The sequence below is a fragment of the Monodelphis domestica genome, chromosome 7 (genome assembly GCF_027887165.1).
Source record: "Monodelphis domestica isolate mMonDom1 chromosome 7, mMonDom1.pri, whole genome shotgun sequence".
In the NCBI taxonomy this organism is placed as follows: Eukaryota; Metazoa; Chordata; class Mammalia; order Didelphimorphia; family Didelphidae; genus Monodelphis; species Monodelphis domestica.
The window spans coordinates 45,342,409-45,368,321 of NC_077233.1; the positions used below are offsets into that span (position 1 = coordinate 45,342,409).

Sequence of the window (25,913 nt, forward strand, 5' to 3'; positions counted from 1 at the left end):
ATGCTTTCTAGTGAAACCACTCTGAGGGGTAGTTCTCTGGGAGTCCTCTTTAGATCCCAAGGACCCTGGAGTGCTCCCCACTCACTGCAGAGATGTTCCTCACTCACTTGCTATCTCCAGTGAGTGCACTGGTCCTTACTCCAGTTCCGTATGTGGGGTTGGGGAGGGCAGTTCAGCTCAGCTCATGCTTGGCAGTAAGTTTTCTCTCCCTCTTATAGTGTGGAAGTGTTCAAACCCCACGTACCTTTGTTGCTGTGGGCTGCTGGGGAGTCCCTCCAATCTTCTAAAGATGATTTTTGTGCTCTTTTGAGGTAGTCTATTTCGTTCGGTTCAGGGGAGAGGAAGCAATTCGTATCTAGATTGCCACCATGTTTACCCGGACATCCCCCAACAAGTCCAATTCTTTACTATTACAAAAAGTACCATTATAAATATTCTTGTATTTGGGCAATCTTTCTTTTTATTCCTGATCTTCTTGGTACATACTTATTTGTGGGATCTCTGGTTCAATGGATATGAATGTTTTCGCCAATTTCTTAGCATAATTCCCCATGGCTTTCCAGAATTCATCATATCATCAAATTCATTTAAAATTGTTTTCCAGGCAAGGTCCAACAGTGCTACAGATTCATTTTCCACTTTAAGAAACTGGGATATGCTGTGGCACATCTAGTACATCTTATGCCCACCTCTTTGCTTCTACTCAGCCTTCTATTAAGTTCCCAAATTGGTCAAGCAACCTCTAGAGGGCACCATTTTCAATTAACTTTCTGTACATTTAACTTCCCCCTTTGGCCTCTGGGGACAGATATTCTTCATGAATAAAAATAGTATGAACAACTTTTAGAGTTCTGAGACATTTCTCCCTTGAGCTAAATGAGAAAAGTAATAGCACTTTCTGTAAACTACCAAGCCTTGGTAGTTCTACAAATCACTAAGTGCTGACATTCTCCATGCTAAAAAATAACAGATTATATAACCAAATAGAAAACAGGAAACCAGAGAAATATAATGACAATTAGATTGGCACTATTTTAACATTTATCTAATAAGCATCTTAAATTTCTAAATTAGAAGGTCACCATCTTTAGTGAAAGAAATGGAATAATAATCACAATGAGGCTCCAAATTGCATTTTATACTTCAGTGATAATCCCAGACTAATCAGCCGTTACTAGCAATTACTGATAATTTATTTTTCTTAACAGTCTTAAAAAAATTGAGGTAAAATTAATGATTGAGAACTTGACTAACAAAAAAAATAGCTAAATTTAAAATAGTACTAATGGAATCTTGGATAAATCTTGCAAAGTGCCAGTTAGATTTTTGACCACTGAGCTGATCTCAGAATGAAGAAGACCTTGGTTTATAGAGCAACACAAACACATCATAACTGTGAGGTCCTGCAGAGGTTATTCAATGTCTCAGTGCTCTCTCTATAGAATAAGTTGCAGAGAAGGTATCATTCCATAATGGTAGAGAAAATTAGTATTCTAGAATTCTCTACTTGAGTGATATTGTAGACCTTGTCTTCCTCCAAAATGTTTTTAAACTTGGGAATATTCTTCTTACTTGCCTCATATTCAACTTTTAGGACTCATAAGAATTGAAGAGGTGATCCCTTGTGAAGTGATGAGACCTAACTTAGGGTGTTGCCTTTGTGACTGGAGGTAAGGAGATCAATATGAAGAATAATGCTAAAGCAGAATCCCTAAGTGTTGGCTGTTCATTAGGAAAACCCTGTTTTCAATAATAGCAATATTGTAAAGATAATCAAATGTGAAAGACTCAATATGAAAGACTCAAAATGTGAATTACTCAATAGAGTGATTCAGGACAATTCCAAAGAACTCATGATGACAAATATCCTCCTCCAAAGAGAAAACTGAATATAAATAAATATAAATATAAATTTAAATGAATATAAATTGAAGCATTTTCCACTTTATTTTTCTTGCATTTTCCCCTACAACATGGCTAATGTGGAAATATATTTTGCATGACTTTATATGTAAAATGATTATGATACTTCTTACCTTCTCAATAGGTGAAAGAGGGGGTGAATGGAGGGAAGAAATTTATTATAGAAAATAATTTTAATTAAATAATAATAATGACTTTAGGGTTTTATCAATTCTGTAAAACATCATCATCTGCAAATGGAGATAATTTATATCTTTTTTCCTAATGTTTAAATCTTTAATTTTGTTCTCTTAAATTATTTATTCTCTAGATACATACTACACAGATGACTATAAACAAGCCACTTAACTTCTTAATGGTATAAGAAACATTTTAAGATCATAAGTTGCAGAAAGAATGACAACCTACACTGGTCAGAGGAAATTTCCTCATCTATATTTCCAAACAATGCAATCACAGGTTTAGGTCCCATATTTCGTGATATATGCCAATAGTTAGATCTTAACATCACTGAAAACAAAGATGGTGGGTTAATTGTCTGAGCCAGAAATTTTGGAGAATGAAGTCAAGTGGGACTTGGGATGTATTGCTAACAATAAAGCTAAGGGAAATGATGGAATTCTGGCTGAGCTATTTTTAAAACCATAAAAGATTATATTTTAGAGTGCTGCAATCTACCAGCAAATTTGGAAAACTCAAGAGTGACCACTGGATTGGGAGAGATCAGTTTATGTCCCAATCCTAAAAAAGGGCAATGCCAAGGAATGTTCAAATTACCAAACAATTGTGCTTATTTCACATGCCAGCAAGATCATATTTAAGATTCTGCAAGCTAGGCTTCTGCAGTATGTGAACTAAGAATTGCCAGAAGAGCAGACTGGTTTTCAATGCAGCAGAGGAACTTCATACCAACTTGTCAACATTCAATGAACTCTGGAGAAAGCAAATGATTTCTAGAAAAAAAAATCTACTTCTGCTTCATTGAATACACTAAAACCTTTGACCATGTGGATCACAATAAAGTATAGCAAGCCCTCAAAGAGATGGAAGTATCAGATCATCTTATTTCTCTCCTGAGAAACGTGTGTTCAGTCAAAAAGCAACAGTTAGAACTGAACACGGGAACAACTGATTGGTTAAAGATTAGGAATCAACAACTGATTGGTTTAAGATTGGGAATCAACAACTGATTGGTTTAAGATTGGGAATCAAGAACAAGGAAGCTGTGTATATTGTATATCATTTTTTTAATGTAAATGAAAAGTATCATGCAAAATGCCATGCTGGATGAATCAGAAGCTGGAATTAAGGTTGCCAGCAGAATTATCACCAATTTCAAATATGGAAATGATACTAGTCTGATGGCAGAAAGTGAAGAAGAATTAAGAAGCTTCTTGATGAGGAGGGTAAAAGAGGAAAGTGCTAGATCTGATAGAAGCCTAACATTAAAAAAAAAAAAAAAACACTAAGATCTTGGCAGTTGGTCTCATCACTTCCTGGCACATAGAGGGAGAAGAATTGGAAGCTATGTCAGATTTTTTATTCTTGAGTTCAAAGATCACTGCAGATAGTGACCATAGCCATAAAATTAAAAGATGCATGCTTCTTGAAAGAAAAGCCTTGGCAAATCTGGACAACACATTAAAAAGCAGAGATATCACCTTGCTAAGAAAGACCTATATAATCAAAACTCTGGTTTTTCCAGTAGCAATGTATAGTGGTGAAAGTCAGATTATAAAACAAGCCAAGAATCACAAAATTAATACTTTCAAATTATAGTGGTGCAGAAGACTTTTGAGAGTCCCTTGGAGAGCAAGGAGGTTAAATCAGTCAATAAGTAAAGAAAATAATTCAGACTGTTCTTTAGAACATTAAATATTGAAGCTGAATCTCAGATACTTTGGTCATATAACAAGACAGGACTCACTAGAAAAATAATTCCTGTTGTTGGGCAAGATAGAAGGCATAAAGAAAAGAGAATGGCAGAGGATGAGATGGATGGGTATTGTCCCAGAGACAATGAACATGAACTTGGACAGACTATTGAGAGCTAGTGGAGGATAGGGTATGGTGTATTATGGTTGGTGGGCTTATGAAGAATCATACACAATTGAACAAGTAAACAACAACAAAGTATTTCTCCATATGGTTAGGGAGGACTATACTTGTGATTTCATTTGCATAAGGAACTCCCACATGAGGAATCTTCCTTTCCCAGTGGAAACCAGAACCTTCCATATAGCTTATAGTCTTAGAGCTGCCAGCATCACCAAGAAGTTAAGTAACTTACCCAAGATCAGTAAGTCAACATGGTCTTCCTAGACCTGAAGTCAACTCTCTATCCACTCTGCTATATTATCTCCGGCATTTCTAGAATGAAGTCAAATAAAAAAGGAGAAAGGCAACATACTTGTTTACCGCTCTTTGTACTGGAAAAGCTGCCAGTGTTTCTTCATTGAGAACATTCCAGTTCTTGATTTTGAATATATGCCTTTGACCTTCTTAATAAATAGACCTTCCACATTAATAATTAAGAAGGCTTTTTATATTACTTAGTGTTATATTTTATAAGGACTTTTCTGCATCAACTGAAATAACCATTTTAAATATTTTTGTTGCTCATCCGATTACACTAATGGTCTTGATGTGTTAAAAAGGGTATTGTTTTTTCAACATCATATATTGACTTCTGGTTTTCCAAAATGTTTATACAAATGTATAGCACATATATCATAAGCATGTAACTGGTGCCCTCTTCCCCAGAAGACTAACATTTAAATTTTACCTTTTTTTTGTTTTTTTTCCCCCATGTTAGGTTATGTAAAGATATATGGACATTACTATATTGATTTGTATTTCTTGATTTATTAAGGAATTCATGAATCTTTTCATGGAGTAATTAATAGTTCATACATACCTCCTCTCTCAAAACTGATTAATTTGTAATTTTAGAATATGGCTCTGTTGGGAAGTATAATCATACACATATATGTTCGACAGTATCTGGATGTCTGACCTTTGATATATATGCTAAATTTTACTATATTATCATTTTCTTTTAATTTTGGATGGATTTAATTTTATGCAAAATTCATTTTATCTTTGTATAATCAACCTCATTGATTTTGAATCAAATAATTTATTCCTTTTGTTTGATTATGAAAAAATCTCTCTTCCCTTTCACCATATTATATATAGACAAGCTTATATGTGGGTAGATATTGTTGTTCTTCAGCCCCACCTCTGTTGTGACATTTTGAAGTCAGAAATACTATAGAGAATTCTTTCTTGGATTTTTCTAAGTTCTTATCATGCCCACAAAGCTCCAGCCATTAGTTATGGGGGAATAAGCTTGATGTGACAAATGTAACTCAAATTTCAATTTCCCTTAGGAAAACAAAGTTTCATGTTCAAAAAGACACACCACTCTCTCCTTTTATCCCTAAAACATTTACAAGCATCATTTCTTCCTCACTCTTTACTATATATCATTCAAATTTCAGTCTAGAGATCTCAGCTCTTTCCTTATTTGCCATCATTATATATTTGACCTAATTCTGCATATATCCAGTGGAAGTTCTAAAGAATCAGCTACCATACAGTAGCCCTAGTAATAGTTCTGTAGTACTTAAATCTCAGTAACAGTTCATGCTTTGGTTGCCTCAAACTGAGCCCTACTGGTTTGGCACTCCTAAGACCCCTTGGGAGACGGCACCCCTTCCTGTTAGTTTCCAATGAATCCAGATGAGTCAACACTTTAACATCTCATCCTGTCTCTCATATTTCCTAAAATAAAATGCCTGTGAAAAATAATAAAGCCTAAAGATAAAACTGGAGCTAGCAAAGCCATTACTAAATAATTACCAACGGATCTAGCCTTGAACCTGAGCTAGTTGCTACTCAAGTGCCGCCAGCCTGAGATCTGTCTTTATTTTTGCTTCTAGTATGTATCCATCTTTTGACTTCAGTCGCTTAAGTCCTGGAAAATCAAAACCCTTGACTCCCATAATAAATTATTCCTTTTTCTTCCAATATTTCAAGATACATTGGTGTCACAGATCCACTTAGAGCAGATTGTAGTGAATGGTGTAAAGTATGGGACCTAAACCCACTTTTTAATAAGCGGCTATCCATCATTTTTAATTAAATAGCATTTTTGAAGGAAGAATTTATCAAACACAATGTTCATATATATATGGTTCTATTTGGGGGATATTTTATTCTGTTCCATTGATCAATTCCCAATATTACGGTTTTATTCTCTTTTTAGTATGTTTTCAAATGGCAGGGACTCCTTCACTGCTTGCCTTCAATACCTTCAACATTCTTTGTGTTTTCATTCATTTGGTCTTTCTTCTTCTCTTTCTATCTCAAAGGAACAAGTAACCAACTACTAGATAAGGTTAGCACCTCCACCTGTATCCTCTCACCCATCCTCTTCCTTCTTCTGGACCTTGCTTCAAGGATCATTAACACTCCCATAGATCTTTTGTTCTCTTCCTTTCTACAGGTTTATTCCTCTCTAACAGGTTAGTACACTGTTAAATGTTTAACAAACAGTTCTCCAGGAAAATAAAAGTACACACAATACATTTTTAAATTTAATATTCACTATTAAAATTGTCTCCATCATTTTCTTAAATTGAGCAATCAACAAAACCATACATAAAGGCCTGATTGGCAAATTTCCAAGATGCAAATGGTTACTTTGAAAATTTATCAATTAGTTTTCACCAGTTCAAACTGACTCCAGTAAACCCTACCTTTATCTACGTATATGTTTCGATTGTCCTCGTCCTTGAATACTCAGATGGATCTTTGATCTCATCAGTTGACACTCTCTTCAATAATACAGATTGCAGTTTTATCTGCCCATCCTATCCTACATAAGTTCTCACCATACAGGCTGTCAAAGAAGCCTTCCTTCCTTTCTTATTCATGATATACCATGGGCATTCCACCTCATCAATTCTTTACATACCTGTCAAAATAAGCTCAAACCATGTCATTCTCTTAGGATATTAATTGGAGAACCTCTGCTCAGGAGCTGTGAGTGGCTTCCTATAACCAAATGATAAGCTACAAACGTCTTTTCTTGGATTTTCAGATATTTACTAGACTGGCTTCAATCAGTTTTTTTTTTTTTATTTCACATTTTTTGTTTTTATAAAAATATAGATATAAATATATATCAATAACTCACAGAATTATTTCACACCATTGCCCTTTTCAAAACTTATATTCCAACCAAATTGTACTTTATGTTAAAAACTGTATCTTATTCTGCTCCCCCTGACCATGACTCCTTTCAGTCAGGATAGCAAGAAATAAGATTGAGAAGAGGAACCTAGAAGACCCATGCAATCCATCCCAAAGATCAAAGGAGTGTAACTTAAAAACTGTACCATATATGACCCAAAATTCACCTCCTGGTAAAATATTCTGAATTAGAAGAAACCATTGAGGTGCTACTTGTAGAGGTTCTTGTCTTGAGCTATGTAAATTCCAGACAAAATTCAGACCCCCAGAGCTCCAGAGAAAAGAGCAAAACATCAAAAAGGGCTGTGAACTTTGAGATGACTACTTTGAAGTTTTATGGATAATTCTGAAATAATTTGTATATATATCCATGGAATTAACCTCAATGTGGCACAGATAAGAATTGATCTGTTTCAATTTTTTTAAATCCATAAAAACAAGACCTCAAACTCCTGCCCCTCTGAGCCTTCTACCATGTTCATCAAATCCATGCTGCCAAAGGTTCCCAATGCTAAGTTATGGTTATGTAAATGATATGCTGTGCCTCTCTTCTTCCTATCCTCTTTTGCACACTGCCTTCCTTCACTCTTATTCCCTGACCCTGCAACTAGTTTCTGCCTCTGTACTCTTTTTGCCACTTTTCTCTGCCATTATTGGCTTTTTTGCCTCCCTACCATCTGTTATCCCATGAATTTCTCTCTATTTCATAATTTTATAAATTAATTATCAATTCAGACTCTATCTGTTCAACTTTATTTTTATTATACTGCAAAATGGACTTCTTTATTGGTCCTTGTAAGAGTACATTCATACAAAACCAAAATCCCCCCAAAAAGCCATTAAAATACTGATGTAAAAGATAGTCTGCTTTTATCCATATCCATCTGACTCTAATGATCTTTCTCTGGAGGTGGCTAGCATTCTCCATCTTAAATCCTTCAGGATTGTCCTAGATCATTGCATTGCTGAGAGTAGTCAAGTTTTCACAGTTGATCATTGAATGATATCACTGTTGCTGTGTACATTGTTCTCCTGGTTCTGCTTATTCTCTCTCGATTAGTTCATGAAGGTCATTCCAGCTTTTTCTTAAATCATCTTGCTTATCATTTCTTATAGCAATATAGTATTCCATATACAATTTGTTTAGTCATCCCCCCAATTGATGGACATCCTCTCAAAAACTTCTGCCTATTGAAATCATTCTCTTCCTTCAAGACTCAATGAAAATGTCACCTCTTCCATGAAGGTTTCCCTGACTAACCCCACTCCCATCTGAAAGAGTTCCTTCCTTTTAACAATTTTCCTGTGATGATTTGTCTGATGCTCTCCTTTTTCCTAATCATATTTCATGTTTCTGTAATAATAATGCATAGGTATATCACATCTCTCCTAGCACATAGACAGTATCTTGAATATATGCACTATGTTCATTTTCATCTTTGTACCTTTATATGCAGTAATTTTATCAATATTTGTTGAAGTAGTAAGTTGAATCCAGCTACTTTCTCTTCTCTTCTTCCTTGTACCAGCAAAATTCTTGCAAGAGGTGTCCACATCTAATTTTCCTACTTCCTCACCCCCATTCACTCCTCAATTCTTCACAATCTGGAATCTGTTCACATTATTATACTGAAAGTATTCTCTCAAAGGTCACCAATCACCTCCTGTTTAGCAAATACAGATTCTTTCTCAGTCTTCATATTCCTTGACCTTTCCAGAGTATTTGATGCTATTGACAAACTGCCTTCTTCCTCCTCCCTTTTTCCCTATTCTTTTTTCTTTCTTTATCTCCTATGGGTCCTCTTTCCACTGCTGTAATAAGATTTTTCCCTAAGATTTTTGTTCTGCTTATCTCTCCTCCAGAGATCCTTGCTCTCTTATCAAACCTATTTAAGCTCATAGTCAGTGTTAGGGAGATGACTTCCAAAATGATCTCACTTTTTAAGATTTAGATCTCAATTTTCTATCCTGGTACATCAAATTCAACATTTCTGAAAAGCAACTCATTTTCCTTCCTTCAAAAGCTACTCATCCATGTAACTTCTCTCTTTAATAAAAAAATGGCTGGTTCATTTGTTTGTTTTTCACCCATATCTTTTGATACTGATATTAAAACCCCAGGAAAATCATTTAACCCCTCTGTAGTCTAGGCCAGTGGAAATGTAAAGGTTAAATTTAATGGTTGGACTTAAATTATATGAAATAACATGTTCACCAAAATTATTGTATCTCAAGTCAAAAGCTTATTTACCAAAATAGAGGGGAAACAATAAAGTAGAGAAATGTGAAATAGGTTAGAGAAAATGCCTATTCTAGTCATAAGCCAGAAGGGCCAGTAGTGAATAACCACTTGATTTCCTCCAAGATGGAAGCTAGTCTCTTCGGAAACTAGGAAGGGAGTTAGCCTTTCACTCACCCAACAAAGTAGTCCAGGAGTCAGAGTCTAGAAGCCAAGCTCCAAGCCCATAATCCAAACTGCAGTCTCCAGCAAAGGTCCCTGGAAGACTCTCCCCAGTCAGAAGATATCTCCAGAAGACAATCTCTTCAGAGTATCTTCTCAAAGATGGTCTACCTCAAGCTGAAGGATTTCCTGGCTTTTATGATGGCTCTTTGTCCCTTCCCCTCTTCACAGGGGCCAGTTTCCACCAAATTGTCTAGCACTGCCTGGGGTGGGGGGGGTGGTGGTGGTAGTGTCTGTGGGATTGACTTCTCACCTTCAGAAGGTTAAGTTCTCATCTAAGGGTGTGAATTTTTTAAAATTCCCCTTCTGGAGAGGTGAATACTCATCCTGGATGACTGAGTTTCTGAGGGTGTCAATTCACTAAGTGTTTAGTGAATTACTCCTCCACCTAGTTCAAGCTTGTATTGATTGAATCAAAAGGTAGACAAAGGAGAGTTAATCCTGTCTTCACAATCTAGTGAGGTACTTAAGTTAGTGTTAACTCAAGATACTCAATAGAGTAAAGAATTCTCGTTCACAATTCCCCCATGATCCTTTGGGAGACTAGGCTCCCCAGTGGATAATTTTAAACTATAATAGTTGAGATAAGAGAGAAATAAAAGAGATAAAGAGAGAGCGAGAGAGAGTAAACCAATGTTTGCTAGGCACATTGACAATGAACCAATTAGGGGGAAATCCCCTGTGGCATACAAATTTACATTCAAAATACTTGTGTTCAACCCCCCAAAGTTCAATCAGTTATATTCCAAAGTTTATGCTGGATCTTCTGATGCTGTGGAGGTTTCTTCAGGCATCTTCATGGTGCCTTCTTCAAACAATTCATCTTCTAGATTCAAAGAGTTATTGAATTCTCTTTCCTGAAATGTTTCTTTCTCAAAATTTTTTTAGTTTTATGGCAATTATACAATGCTTATGACAATTATACAGTATCAGACTCAAATAGAAATAGGAGGTCACTAAAATATACCTAAGAAGTCTTGTGTCTGCATTTTGACTTAGTTTTAAAAACAACATATCTATATTTTATTATATTCTATTCATTTTCCTAAATATTTGCCAGTTATATTTTACATTATTTACTTCTGGTTGTGGTCTCAATAGGAGTGCTGTGGGTCCCATTTTTGACACCTTGCTCTAGTCTAAGGCTATAAGTTGAGGAGAATGTCCAGAGCAAGTTTCTTCATCTGGAAGTTCCCTTCATCAATTAAACCACAGGTCTAGTTCCTACCTCTATTTTTATATTCTGCATTTGATTTTGTATTTAAATGACCTCAGTTTGCAACTTATTCTTCCTCCAACCCTTCCTAGGGAGCTATCTCTTATAATAAAGAACTTTTTCTTGAGTAGAAAAAAAAAAACATTAAACAAATCTCACCACTGTATCAAAAAACTCTGAGATTACATGCAATGTAATACACCTATATAATACAGTGTACTCTGCTGGTAGTTTTCTTACTTCTTAAAAAGGGGTCTTCCCATATACCTTCTTTGGGGTCAAATTAGGGAGTTGCTAAGTAGCACAATAGATAAAGTATTAGGCCTGGAGTCAGGAAGACTTGAGTTCAAATATGGCCTCAGACACTTATTAGTTTGTGACCCTGAGCAAGTCAATTTATTTAGTTTGTCTCAGTTTCCAAATCTGTAAAATGAGTTGGAGAAGGAAATAGTAAATAGGATCAGGTAGAGTCAGACAGGACTGAAATGACTGAACAACCAAAAGGTTAGTACCATTGCACAGCATTCTGTTTCAAACAATTGTAATTGTATGTGTATGCATGTGTGTGCATAAAATTTTCCCAGTTCTGTTTATTTTCCTTCAAGTTGATTAAAAGAAATACTCCCATACTTCTTTGTATCATCATGCTCATAATTTCCTAAAGCCTAGGAATATTCCATGGCATGTATATGTTACAAATTGCTTGGCCATTCACCAATCAATGAATATCTACTTTGTTTCTGGTTTTTGGCTACTACAAAAATTGCTGCTATAAATTTTGGGGAGTGTATCAGGCCTTTCTTTGTCACTGACCTCCTAGGAATTTCTCAGTCATAAGGCATTTACATTTTAGTCACTTTCTTCACATAACTACAAATTGATTTCCAGAATGCTTACACTAATTCAGAGTTTAACCAACAATACATCAATTTGCTGTGGGAATTGTGGGAATAGAGTGAACCACAATGATTCCATCTTGTGACTCAATTCTTAATCTACCTCAGTTCTTTTTCTATTTAGTTGAAGGTCTAGTCCAATTTTGGTCTTGTGAGAAAACTTTATTCAATTATTGGAATTGTGGGGAAACTTTATTGCATTGTTAGACACTGGACCATCTCTAGATAGTGGTTTGAGAATGTTAACTAAGAACCTAGAAACCCAATCAGTTCCAAAAATTGATGCAAGGAGCTTTCTCAGGCATAGAAAGATGGCTCAGTTGATGGAGAGCCAGGCCTGGAGAAGGGAGGTCCTCAGTTCAAATCTGTGCCTCAGATACTTCCTAGCTATAAGACCCTGGGCAAGTAATTTAATCACTTAAACCTAATTGCCTAGTCCCTGTCACTCTTCTGCCTTCAAGCTGATTCTGAGTGCAAATTCTAAGACAGAAGGTAGAAAATTTTTTGAGTTTTCTTACAATTATACATCTCAAGCAACCCATATGTCATATCTGAAAACTGAAAACTGAAGTTTTTCATGATCTGCATCACCCTATCCCTACTCTTTCCCAGTCAGAAATTATGTTTCACTTCCTGGGTCTTACATATTTTGTTCATGTCTCATATATTTCTATTTTATTTTGTATTTCAATTATTTCTGCCCATTTCTTGTCTTATCTTTGTTGCCCCCTTACATTCCAATCCCTCTTATAATCTACCCTTTTACTCTTCCTACTACCTCTAGGCAATCCCATATTTTCCCCAAGATGGCAGAGCATTAGGAAAATGTGCCAACACCAGAAGAACCCATCCTTTACCTGTCCTACCTCCTGGAAAACACTGGGATGCTCATATGGTTTGAATAAAGAAGAACCACCAACTCTTCCTCTTCTAATGAAATGGAAGAACATCTGCCCCACTTCTTCCTCATTAACTCTTCTAAGCCTTATCATCCACCCTGTAGACTCCTAGCACTGCCATCTGATCTACTAACATGATACAACCATGCCTTGGCTTTGCCGTCTGACCCTTCCCTGAACCTTTTTGGACTTTCAGGCTTTTCCAACTGCTCTTGAAGTTCTTTTGTTGTCTTCCCCAATTAAAGGGTGAATTCCAAGAGAATAGGAATTGCTAAGCTTTCTCTATTTATATCCTCAGTGCTTAGCATAGTAACTACTGTAAAGACCTTTTAAATGTGTGATCATTCACTCATACCACCCTAATATCTAGTAGATGCTTTGCATAGGACAGGAATTAAAGAAATATTGGTCAAATTGAGATTTTCTTTAGAGTGTCTTAAATGCATTGGGTGATGTTTTAGAAGCAAGTGTTCCTTCCTAATTATGTTTTATACCAAGTTTAGTGAATATTCCCCAGTTGACATCTTGACAATAGCAGGGAGAATTTAGAGGCATCCTGGGTAGAGGTAAGGAAGGCTGATTCCTAGTAAAATATGGACAAAGTACAAAAGCAGCTAATCCACAACCTACTCATCCTTGAAACCCACCCCAGCTTAGATACTTCCCTTCTCTGCGAAGCCTTCTTCTTTCACTCGAGCTGGAAGTGGCCTCTCCTTTTTCTAAATCCCTAAAGCACCTCCTTTCCCAAAGCCCCATTTGGCAGCTGGCATTTTGCCCAGTGTGGCTTATCCTTTTTAGCATTTTGGACCTATAGCTAGCATTTTTCATCCACTAAAAGTAACACAAAATGTACTGGGACAAGCAGTGTGAAATCTGCACTCCCATCCCACCACACTGGGAAAACTGTGGAGGCGGATTGGCAGGCCCAGGAAAAACTCACATCAGATGGGGTTACTTTACTATTTTAGTTCATTGTTCTTGCTAACTTGGTACAAAGCTCAGTTGTTTCTAGGTTACAGAAGGACTGCAAGTGATATCAGTGATGCTCCCCGCTACATTTTGGCATCCTAGAGAAAAGTATCAGCAACCCTGGTGTAGTTGTAGCTATGGTGTGTCAGCTACTTTCTTAAGGTTGTTCATGGAAGAACCATCCTACCCCATGATTTTTCATTTTCTTTTAATCTCCATAGTCTCTTGGATTGATAATTATATTATTATATGATAAATATAATGGTATTTATTAAAATAGATGCTTCACATTTATCTATTGGTTTATTATAATTTTACATTTCCCAAATGGAGAAAATGAAAACAAATAGGTGGCTCAGTGGAGATCAAATCCAGCTTCAAACATTCACTACCTATGTGACCCTTGGAAAGTCACTTTATTTTTTTAAGTGTATTTAATTAATTAATTAATTTAAAATATTTTGCCATAGTTACATGAATTATGTTCTTTCCTTCCCCTCTTCCTTCTCCCCTCCCATAACCAATGAGCAATTATGCTGGGTTTTACATGTGTCATTCATCAAAACCTAGGAAAGTCACTTTAACCTCTGTTTGCCTTCATTGACTGGAAAAGGAAATGAAAAAAAACACTGTATCTTTGCGAAAAAACCTCACGACGTAAATCAAAGCTGAACAACTAAACCACAACTATAATAGAGATAAGATAAATAATTTGGAGTGTTATCACATATATGAAATATATATATATGGTCTACAATCTCTATATTCCAATATCGTGTAAACTTCCAAGACCCTCTACCAATCAAAACTTATCTAATGTCTTCCCTACCCAAAAAACCCTCATTTCTCCTAGATATTCTATTAAACTAGTGGGCAAGGCCTGCTATCAACACACGTAGAAGAAGGACCTGCTTGGATATTTTATTTGAGGGCCATCTAAAGGAAGGCGAGTTTCAGTGGTATCTAAGAACTATGAAATACATCTCCATACATGGCTACCTCTTCTGGATAAGAGGACTGTTGTTTGTTGTTCATTCATGTCCAACTCTTTGTGATCTCATTTGGGGCTTTCTTGGCAAAGATACTGGAGTAGTCTGCCATTTCCAGTTCATTTTACAAAAAAAGAAAACTGAGGCACAAGATGACTTCTCTAGGGTCACACAGTTAGTGAGTCTAAGATCAGATTTGGAACTCATAAAGATGAGTCATCCTGACTTCAGGCTTGGCATTCTATCCATCGTATCACCAAGCTGCTTCTCATATGGTGAACCCTGTTTATTTCCTTCCAAAATAGCTGTTTGGGACTTTCAAGCACACAAGGCTGAACTGTCACCAGATTCCCTTTTGGTTGTGGACACACACACACACACACACACACACACACACACACACACACACACACACACACACAGAGATTTTTCCTCCAGGAGTTAAACTGAAATTTTATAGCAAAAATTAAATTTAGATCTGAAATCTCAAAAATTATGAATAATCAATATCATTCTGGTTGGCAATATCAACCGAAGGCTGGTCTAAAAACATAAAATGGAGTAGTTAATTGGCATAGATTTGGGATAATACAAGAAACATACAGGCTTTTTCCCCAGAAGTGCATGAGTCATTCAAGAGACCAACCAGATGAAATGGATATAATAAAATTAACTAATGAGTTTAATTCCATAGTGAAGGAGAAAGAGTGAAGAAATTGGAGTCACAAGATATGAGTTCAAGTCCCAGTTCAACTTATTATTTACCTGCTTAACCTTAGATAAGTCTTTTCCCCTCTCTAATCAGTTTTATCATCTGTGAAATGGGGGAAATGAAGGAGATGACCCCAAGGCCCTTTTTTGCTTTAGATTTATATCCAGTGACTCTACTTCCTGAAAACATTGAGGCCACATCCTTCTAAGACATGGTAACATTTTTCACTTGATCTTAGCCAAAAGGCCGAGAAGCGATATGGTAGCATTTTCAACTAGGTTAATCATCACTTTTTTTTTGTAATTTCCTAAATCAAATGCTGACTTAAATTATTAGGAGACATTAAGTTCCAACGAAGAAAACTCAACAGATTCCAAAGTAACCCCAAACAGGGTACTGGCACTCCATTATCTGAATGTGGTTTCATTTTTATTGAAATAAAGCAGCATGGATCCAGACAGAGAAGAAAGAATAATTCAGCTGGGTTTGGCAGGACCTTGTTTATGCAGCGGGTTCTCTAGCAATAATGGTTATGCATGAGGGCCGTGCTGGAGGCATCATTTACTCTCTCAAGGGCATGAGCTACACAGTCCAGCTCAGAACAAGTTCATTACTCCAAATGTTCCAAATTCATTTTAAAATGACAAGACAAGGAACTTGCCTTTGCTTCCACATTTAAAAGGGTGAAAAAATGGTGCATGTAGGATGCCATCAAAGAATTCTTTAATCCTGTCAATCAGCCTAATTTTGACAAATGGAGAAACTGAGTCGCTCTTTTTTTTTTATGACAGGATTTAAATATGGGAAGGGCCTAAGAGAGCTTCTAAGTGCAATTCGTTTTAGAGAAAAGGGAACTAAAGTCCAGAAAGGTAAAACCACCTACATAGTAAGTAGTAGAGATTCTAACCTAGTTACTTTGATCTCAAATTCCATGTTTTCTTCATGCCTCTCTATCACTTCTGACCTAACAAATAGGAGAGAAGGAATGCACTGGAAAAACCCAACATCCCCACCAGTTGGATCCTTTAGAACACAAGTATCACACAATTTATTTATTTCCTTTCACTTTTTTTTTCACCTGGCGGGGGGAGAGGGGAGAAGGAGACTGATGGCTACATTTTTCATTATTCTATCCAGTAAATTACTGATTTACCATGTTGATGGCAATCAGAGAGGAGAGTTCTCAGGCAAGATTAGTAATGTGAGCTGGAATAGCAAAAGAAGTATTTGTAACTCATATAGTCACAGAGGTGATTTCTAATACAAGTACATAAAAAGTCAAAGAAAAATAGAAGACGTAGATTCCAGTACTGACTTTATCACTAACTATGTGACCTTTGAAAGTCACAATATCTCTGTGACTCAGTTTACTGGTGTCTGCAAAATAAAAAGACAACACTAGATCTTGGTTCTCATTTATTGGCTCATGGTGCTTCATGTGAATAGTCTAAGGGTTTTGTGCTAAAAAAAAGTAAATAATAGTATATAATTGTAAAGAATATTATGAGTAGCATATCCTATTTCCCTGAATATTTACAAGACACTTTTTTTTAGTTGAAAGGGATTCTTGGAACAAAAAAGATTGGAAATCACTGAAAAAGGTGATCTAACAATTAAATCCAACTTCTTTTATGTTCTAAAGAACTAGGGATACATAGGCATGAGGTAAAACAATTCCTGCCTCAAGGAGTTTATATGCCACTGAGATGGAGGAAGAGGGGCAAGGAAGAGGACATATAGTTTGAGAAGGGAAGGAATCCTAACAAATAGGAGAACAAGGAAAAGCTTCTGATAGTTGGTGTCACAAATTTAGGGTTACAGTGGAATTGCTTTTTGGCTCTGGGAGTTGAGAGAAAAGAGGGGAGGGAAAGAAAAAAGAAAAAGAAAAAATAAAGTGGAGAAAAAAAGAAAAAAGAAAAAATTTTAGAGTTAGATTCTTACTCTAATATTCTATGATTTAATATATTCTAACTGAAGGTGTGACCGTGGATAAGTCAAATCATCAGGGATTCATAGGCTTGATAATTACTTATCCCCTAGATGTCACCTAAGAGTCCTCCCAGTTCTGATATTTTATGTTTAATCTCCTTTACAAATTTAAAATTCTATGCTCCAAAGACCCTCCTAATTCTGGAACAATTTGATTTTAAACATTGATTTTTAAAGCATTTTAAGCATTTTTTAAAAACATTTTAAGCATAACAGGCTAGGAGGTGCAGAGGGAATAAGCATTTACATAATGACTCCTTTGTGTCAGGCTCTGTGTTAAACACTTATATCATTTGATCCTCACAACAGTCCTAAGAAATGTTATCATTATCCATATTTTACAATTGAATAAACTGAGGCAGATTTGTCACTTGCCCATGATCACACACCTAAGGAAGTTTCTGAGGTCACATTTGAACTCAGATCATCCTGTCATTAGACTCAGCACTCACTGTTACCACTGCTGAGATTCTGTCACCCACATTTCCATATATTGATGAAATCATATGTCCCCAACAATATAATATTGTCTTGATGGAGAAACTGTTATATCCTTGACGCCTAATTTATTTTTATCTTTGTTTGTAAGCAGTTGGGTGTTGGGTTTTGTTTTTTTTTTCACCCTTAACAAAGAAAGTTCTACAAAATGAAAGAAAGAATGCTGGTTGACTGGTTCCTGGCTTGTGTTATCTTTGACAAAGATCTGTAGCCCACAGAAGCAAATAGGATTTGTTTTAGAAAATCACATTCTTAAATTGGACCAAAAGTTTTTTCTGAAGTATAATGATAATAGCTAGAATTTATAGAATGTTTTAAAATTCGCAAAGGGCTTTCCAGATATTATCTCTTTTTATCTTCATAACAATACTGGAAGGTAGTGTTATTGTTGTCCCCATTGATAGCTGAGGAACCTGAGGCTGGCAGAGGTTGGTATAAGGATTAGAGAAAACAGACCCTGTCTAGGACTGGGAACTGATTTGGAGAGGGGTGTCTAAACTGCAGAGGGAATTAAATATGTTGACCCGAGAGAGAGCCTACCATGAATGAATGAATGGGGAAGATCTGAGTGATTAATTATGCCAATGGACAGGACCAGGGTGAATAGGACCCTGAGACTAGAGTCAGGAAGACCTGAATACAAATCCGTCCTTAAATACTGACTATCTGGGCAACTCAGGATAAATTGCATAATCTGTAGAGTGAGGCTAATTAATGGCACTTATCTCCCAAGCTTACAAAGAGACTGTGTGAAAACAACAACTCAGAATGCTCTACCAACTTGGGGACAAATTAAGATACTTGCAGCCCAAGCACAAAGAAGGATTTGTACCTCCTGATTGTACTGCTGCTTCCAACTTAACACCAATGACTGACTTTCTTGGTGGTCCTATGGAGGCTTACATATTGCATAAGTTCCTCTTTAATTTTACATATTTTGGTTTGTCCTATATGCCATCCTTATGATTTGTGGATTTGTTCTTGTCTTATTTTTATCCCTGGGCTCTATCCTACGTCAAGTACAAATTGAATTAAAGTCACTCCAATCAAAAAACAGAAAAGGGGGAGATGCCAGGAACCATCAAGTCATGATGTTTTGACATGGTCACTCATGGAAACCAGCAGGTCACAAGTGGCTCCTAGGAAGGATGGAAACATCCACTGAACCCCCTCCCCCAGTGACTTTCCTTATTAATATCCCCTTATTATTGGAATTGCTATGATTATTCTCCAGGAAAAATAAATGAGAGCAACATGCTTGCAGGGTTAATACAGAGGTCCCATTCTGTCCCCCCAGGATAGCACCAGGAGATCCCACCTACAAAGTTAAACCTAAGGATTCTTATGTACCCATTTAGATAGGACCCTCTTTTCTAGGCTTAAAACTTCTGGCAAATCTGTGCTCAGAATTCCCCAACCTAAATCTGGGTCATGTTGATTCTACCCTCTGACCTCACACTTAGCAACAATGTTTTCTTTAATATCTCCTTAGGCTTTGCATCTGTTGTTAGGAACTAGGGAAACATGTATGTTGAGAATGAAATTATGTGACAAGTAGATGTGTGATCATGAGTGTATAAAATAAAGCCAAGCCTCAGCCAAGGTGGATCAGTGTGAAATCTGTGCTACAGGTTGAATATGAAAGCTGTGTCCCATTCATGATTCTGCCAACACTGTCCCACCTCCAAGACCCCATCCCCATGTGGGAGGCTGGACCTCCACTTCAGAAAAAAATGATATATTTTAAAAGTTCTTGGCAAAACTTAACATGTTAGTTATCATTATCATCATCACTATTGAAGCTACTATGATAGAGATGCTAAGCACCAAGTTAAGCATTTGCAATTATTGTTTCATGCAATCCTCACAACAAACTTGAAAGGTATGTGATATTATTACCCACATTTTATATTTGAGGAAACTGAGGCAAACATAGGTTAATGACTTGCCATGGGTCATCCCACTATTAAGCATCTGAGGCCATATATGAACTCTGGCCTTCCTAACTCAGCCCTAGCACTCGATTCCCTGTGTTTTGATTATTATTATTATGGAAAAGACCATAAGAATTGAACAGTTATTTGTTAGGATGATCTCCCAAGTTCTTCCATATCCCAGTAAATATTATAGTGTTAATTTTTGTGTGTATAGACACTGCTGGTTTGTGCTTTGTTTTTGAAGAGGACCAATGATATTAGTGATGTCTTTTTTTTTATACTTTTATTTAATTAATTAATTTAGAACCTTTTGCCATGGTTACAAGATTCATGTTCTTTCCTTCCCCTCCCTCCACCCTCTTCCCATAGCTCATACACAATTCCACTGGGTTTTACATGTGTCATTGATCAAGACCTGTTTCCCTATTATTGATATTTACACTAGGGTGATTGTTTAGAGTCTATAACCCCAATCATATCCCCATCAACCCATGTGACCAAGCAGTTGTTTTTCTTCTGTGTTTCTATTCCCACAGTTCTTCCTCTGAATATGGATGTTGTTCTTTCTCATAAGTCTATAGGAATTGTCCTGGGTCTTTGCATTGCTGCTAGTAGAGAAGTCCATTACATTTGGTTGTACCACAGTGTATCAGTCTCTGTGTAAAATGTTCTCCTGGTTACAATCCTTTCACTCTGCATCAATTCCCAAAGGTCATTCCATGGAATTCCTCCAGTTCATTATTCCTTTGAGGACAATAGTATTCCATTATCAGCAGATACCACAATTAATTCAGCAATTCCCCAATTGGAGTGATGTCTTGACTTGTACATGAATTGAGGTTCAAGTGAAGAAGAGATGCACAGAGTCATCAGCTTCCCTCTCTCTCCCAGAGTCATCAAAGTCCAGTGTCATGATAAAAGTCAGAATAATTAGAGATGGCCCAGGATGCACTTGAGAACCTTGGCATCTTTGATGTCTGGCCAAGCTATAAGTGTTCCTCAGAGTCTGCTTTAGCCACCTTTATGGCTGTTGGAATAAATTGTTCTCATCTGTTCACTCCACCAGGGGAAGTCTTCACATACTTGTGGTTGGCACTCCCCTAACTCACCAACAATTTTGTGGCTCATTAGTTCCCCTCAACCTGGTTTCTCTGCCAAGAAGGTTTACAGGGCTATAGCTACTATACACAATGCAGTTTTCTGGAGACACAGGTGAGAGCCGAGTGCCAGGTGGACACTAAAGTGGTGCATGGGTGCTCAAGGAGGACTAACACCTCTGGTGTGAGGGCTTGTCAAACCTTTTGGGGGGCTTCTCATCCATCTTTGATTTCCACCTAGTATACATACATTGTGTGTGTGTGTGTGTGTGTGTATTATAGAGATATATATTGATTCTCCTTCATCAGAATGTAAGCCCCTTGAAGGCAGGGACTTTTTTATTTTTATGTTTGTCTCCCCAACACCTAGAATCTAGTATTGACACCTACCTCCTTAAAAGACTAATTGATTAATTGACTGATTGATTGGTTGACTGATTCAATTCTATTTAATTCAATCTTTTATTAAATACTTGCTCTACAACAAAACCCATTAGATAGTAAGGATACAAAAAAATGAAACCAATCTTGCTCTCTGAGAGCTCATGTTCTACTGAGAGGGGACTATGTTGGTCTTTGGTATCCATGGGGGAGAGGAGAATGGAAAAAGAGACAGAAAACAATGGAATCAAGAAAGGGCAAGTACCCATGAAGCCAAGCTGTCTGATATGTCACCATCACGGAGGATGGAGTTCTTCAGGATAGATGCTTATTAAGAAACAGGAAAGACAAGAAAAATTCAAGTGAGAGGCTAATGTCATCTCCAATCCAGATTCAAGATGTCTTCATTAGACCAAATTCTCAGAATTTAATCTTTCACAGTGCATTTAATACTGCACAGAAATAACTCTCCATTATAAAGATCTTTCATGATACCAAATCCACACCCATAAGACACATCGCTTGGGCTTCTAGGTCCAACATGGCTGCAGAATTCAGACCATGGGCTATTAGGGCAGGTAGCAAAACTGAGGCAAGCTTTTTCTTTCTTGTTCAAAAAGTCTATTGTTTGAAAAACACTCCTATGAATGTATGTACCAGAACCCTAGAGAAAATCCAGCTCTTTTCAGTCTTTGTAGGCTCAGAAGAATGAGACTGAGGATAGTACCCCTAACATCTCTTTTTTGTAATTTACACCACACAAGATTTAAGAACAAAACCAGAAAACATGAAAGGACTTGCTCAGAATTGTTCAAGGAGAAACACTGATTTTTATTTTGTTGTCTATGAGAAGCACTATTTTTAGTGCTAAACTAACTAAACACTAAAATTTTTATAAAAGGTAAAATGAGATATGACCAGAGGCATATCTGCTACAAGATGCTGTTATATCAACTATCATAAGCAGATCAATATAAAGCAAATTCATATTTCTGACTGGCTGGAAGGAGGGAGGCAAGGACCCTCACAAACACACAAAAAGAAAAATGGTGTTTGCAAATAATGAATACAAAACTGGATCCCAGTGACCTCTAAACCTATAAACATCAGATCTGTTTTTATAGGCCTTTATTCTTTTTTAATTTGGTGCTGCTAGTGGTAGGAAACTTCTGATTTCTTTTGTATAAGAGAGAGCAGGGAGACCATTTTATGATCTTTGTACCATGCTTGGTTTCAATAATACTTGAATACTTATCAATTTCCATTCAGGATACAGAGATCATAACTATCATTATTAAGATCATTTAAAAATCTATTGGCCAAACACCTAATTTCAGATGAGGTTATTTTCTTAGAAGAGTGTTTTATTAATGGAGAGCAGTACCATAAGACTATAGGTATCTCCTTCATTAGACTGTGAGCTCCTTGAGAGCAGGAATTCTTTTACCTTTCTTTGAATCTTTGAACCACCAGTACTTAGCCCACAATGCCTGGCATTGTAGTAAGTAATTAATAAAAATTTATCAACTTACTGACTAAATGTACTAAACATTAGAGGAATTGCATTTTGTTTCAGTCAGAGAAGTTCCCACATTGAGAGTGTCCTATGCTGACGAAATCATAGATCATTCCTCTATTTACTCTACAGTAGCTGCTTTGCAAATGAAACAACTGCCCACATATTTCATCATCTTCTCTTTGAGAACTTAATTTTCCTTTCCTCTTCTTGCTCAAATTTCTTGGGCACTGCTGTATCACTTTGTTTTGTTGGTGTGTGTTTTGTAGTGTGTTTTATCATCAGGAACTTCCATTGAGGAAACATACTCTATAAATGAATGAATGAATGAATGAATGAATGAATGAATGAAAACTAATTAATCAATATTGAAAAACAAGAACTCACTATGTGCTAAATATGGAGAATATAATTGTGAAAATAAGATGGTCCTTTCCTACTTAAAGCTTACATTCTAATGAGGAAGGTTATATGTGTATATATTGTGTGCATTGTTTATATATATATATATGTATGTATGTATGTATATATTTTTACTCTTTTGCCTCTACTCCTCTAATTATCTCCTGTTCTGAGAACTGTAATCAAATCACCACTGTCATTGTCTCTAGAAAGAGCTTTGATTTGATGACCCTTTGGGGCTTCTTAGACCAAAATTCTCTTCCCTGGTCACTATTTCTAGACAGATAGGTAAGTAGATAGATAGATAGATAGATAGATAGATAGATAGATAGATAGATAGATAGATAGATAGATAGACAGACAGGCAGATAGGTAGGTAGATAGTGTAAAATCCAATATATTTTTTAAATTTTTTCAGAGAAATTCCAGGAAAAGAAACTTGCTAACTTCATAAATCAAGAAAGTGAAATTTTTGAAGAAGCCATCATAAAGAAGCCTGAAGAAACCACACATTGCATCAAAAGATCCAGAATAAACTTTGGAATGTGGTGAATTGAACTGAAGGGTGTTGAACACATTTACTCTGAATATAAGCTCTTATGCCAAAGGGGACTGCCCCATAATTGGCTTTTTATCAATATGCCTACCAATCATTGGTTTTGTTCTTTCTCTTTATTTCCCTCTTATTTCCAAATTATTGTAATTTCTTCTTAGAAAGTGCAATATTGTATGTAACTCTAGTAAGAGATCTTTAGAGATATAAGCTAGTTATGTGAAATGATTCATTGGGGAGCCTAGGCATGTAAATCCGGGAGATTTCAACATGTTCATCTCCCAAAGAATCACAGGGGGTGTTGTGTGAAGGGAACCCCTTCCTCCAAGGATCATGAACTTTTTGCTCATCTGCATCAGCACATTGGCTTGGCTGGAATGCTCCAAACAGAGAGACTTTAGTTCCTGAGATGTGCCAGACCAACACACAGGAAAAGGACGTGACTTGGAGAAGGAGAACTATAAGGAGATGGTAGAGAAGGCTGGGTCTTTTTGTCAGGAGATTTTTGGCTGGGAGCTTGTCTGCCATCCAGCATTGGTGACTTGGGCAGAAGACCCTCATGTGGGCTAGTAAAATTAGGATGGCAGGCTAGAAAATATTTTCCTATTTCCTTCCCTCCTTATTTCTTTCTTATATATTAAAATTAAATTGTTAAAAGCTACTATTATTCTCATGACTTAAGGGTTAATTATTTTTATAAATGGTAACCACAGTAATCTTTTTAACTAATATATTTCCAAACCAATTTCTAAATATTACATTTAGCATATTACATTTGATATATTATTTTTAATATTACATTAGATACATTCATAAATATATATAGACAGACAGATATAGATTAGATAGAGACAGAGATAGGTGATAAATTGATTGATTGATAGATGACAGAGAGATAGAGAGATAGATAGACATGGGTATAAGATAGCTAGGTAGCACTAGTGAATAGAGTGCCAAGCCTGGATCAGGAAGACCTAAGTTCAAATCAGGCCTCAGACAATTTCTAGTTATGTGACCCTGGACAAGTCACATAACCCTATTTTCTGTAGTTTCCTCATCTGTAAAATGTGCCTGGAAAGGAAATGGCAAAACTACTCTAATATCTTTGCCAATAAAACCCCAAATGGAGTCACAAAGAGTTGAGCACAACTGAACAACAAAATTGATATAAATGTAGGTAGAAAAGTAGAAGTAATATAAAATATAGCTTACATTCTAATAAAAAAGGCTAGGAATACACATGTATCTGTATACATAGATATCTCTGTATATGTACACGTGTATATGTATCTCTCCTCATTAAAATAGAAGCTAAATCTTATACTTCTTCCATAGATAAATAGATGGATGCCACACATATATATGAATATATATGGATTATATCTATCTATATGCATATATATATATACATATATACATATATATATATATATAGGGAGGGGTGAATGTATATGTCCCTTTCTACTTACCTCTTGATTTAAGAACCATAATCAAATGACCACTATCATTGCCTCTGGAAAGGGCTTCTATTTGAGTGCACTTTGGGGCTTCCCAGATCAGAATTCTTTTCCCTGGCCACAATTTCCAGATATAAGGTAGGAAGAAGAGGAAAAGCGGTAGAATAGAAAATGGCTGGAGTAAAGATAGATGAAATGATGCCAAGGATCACAGAGCTCACTGGCTTAGCTATTCCAATACAGGGTCTCTAAAAGTCCAGTTTAAAGAAAGGATTGGAGCATGACCCCATGGAGAGAACTGTCTGAGGCACTTTGAGACTAGCTGCCTTTCTGATCATTATAATCATAGTATTTACTTCAATGCTGGCTTAACAATCCTTTATTGGAGGGACATGGAAGCTCTGAAAACACCTGGAATTTTGTACCAATTCTGTTCTATCTCCCCTTTTCATGACTTTGTGCTAGTTTCTCCACCTTTCTCACCTCACTTCCTAGAATTGCTGGTTTCTTTCTTTAGGTTATTTACACAATTATCTCACAAATTTTACTAGCTTTAAGAATACTCTCTGTAACAAGGTAGTATCTCAGATGCTACACAGATGATGGGATTCATGGAGGATAAAAGTTTCCAAGGAATTTGGTGACTTTTCTTGCAGAATATATGAGTGTGAAGAAAAAGATTTAACATATGAATGTCTTGAATTGGGAGTGGAGGGACCACAGGATAGGTGGAAGAAAGAGTTCATATTGGGAAAGATT

General features: G+C 36.3%; 1 long non-coding RNA gene across 2 annotated transcripts in view; it reads left to right on the top strand.

Annotated features, from left to right (window-relative positions):
• LOC103099954 (uncharacterized) overlaps positions 1-16,837 on the top strand; it is a 41,807-nt gene extending 24,970 nt beyond the window's left edge. Inside the window, exon 3 of one of the 2 annotated variants that reach the window (XR_001623838.2) lies at positions 16,116-16,837. This is a non-coding gene — a long non-coding RNA (uncharacterized LOC103099954). Of the gene's footprint in view, positions 1-1,594; positions 1,853-16,115 lie in introns of those variants that run through there. The other variant, XR_008913413.1, reaches the window with a different exon arrangement.
• The last annotated feature ends 9,076 nt before the right edge of the window (positions 16,838-25,913 follow it).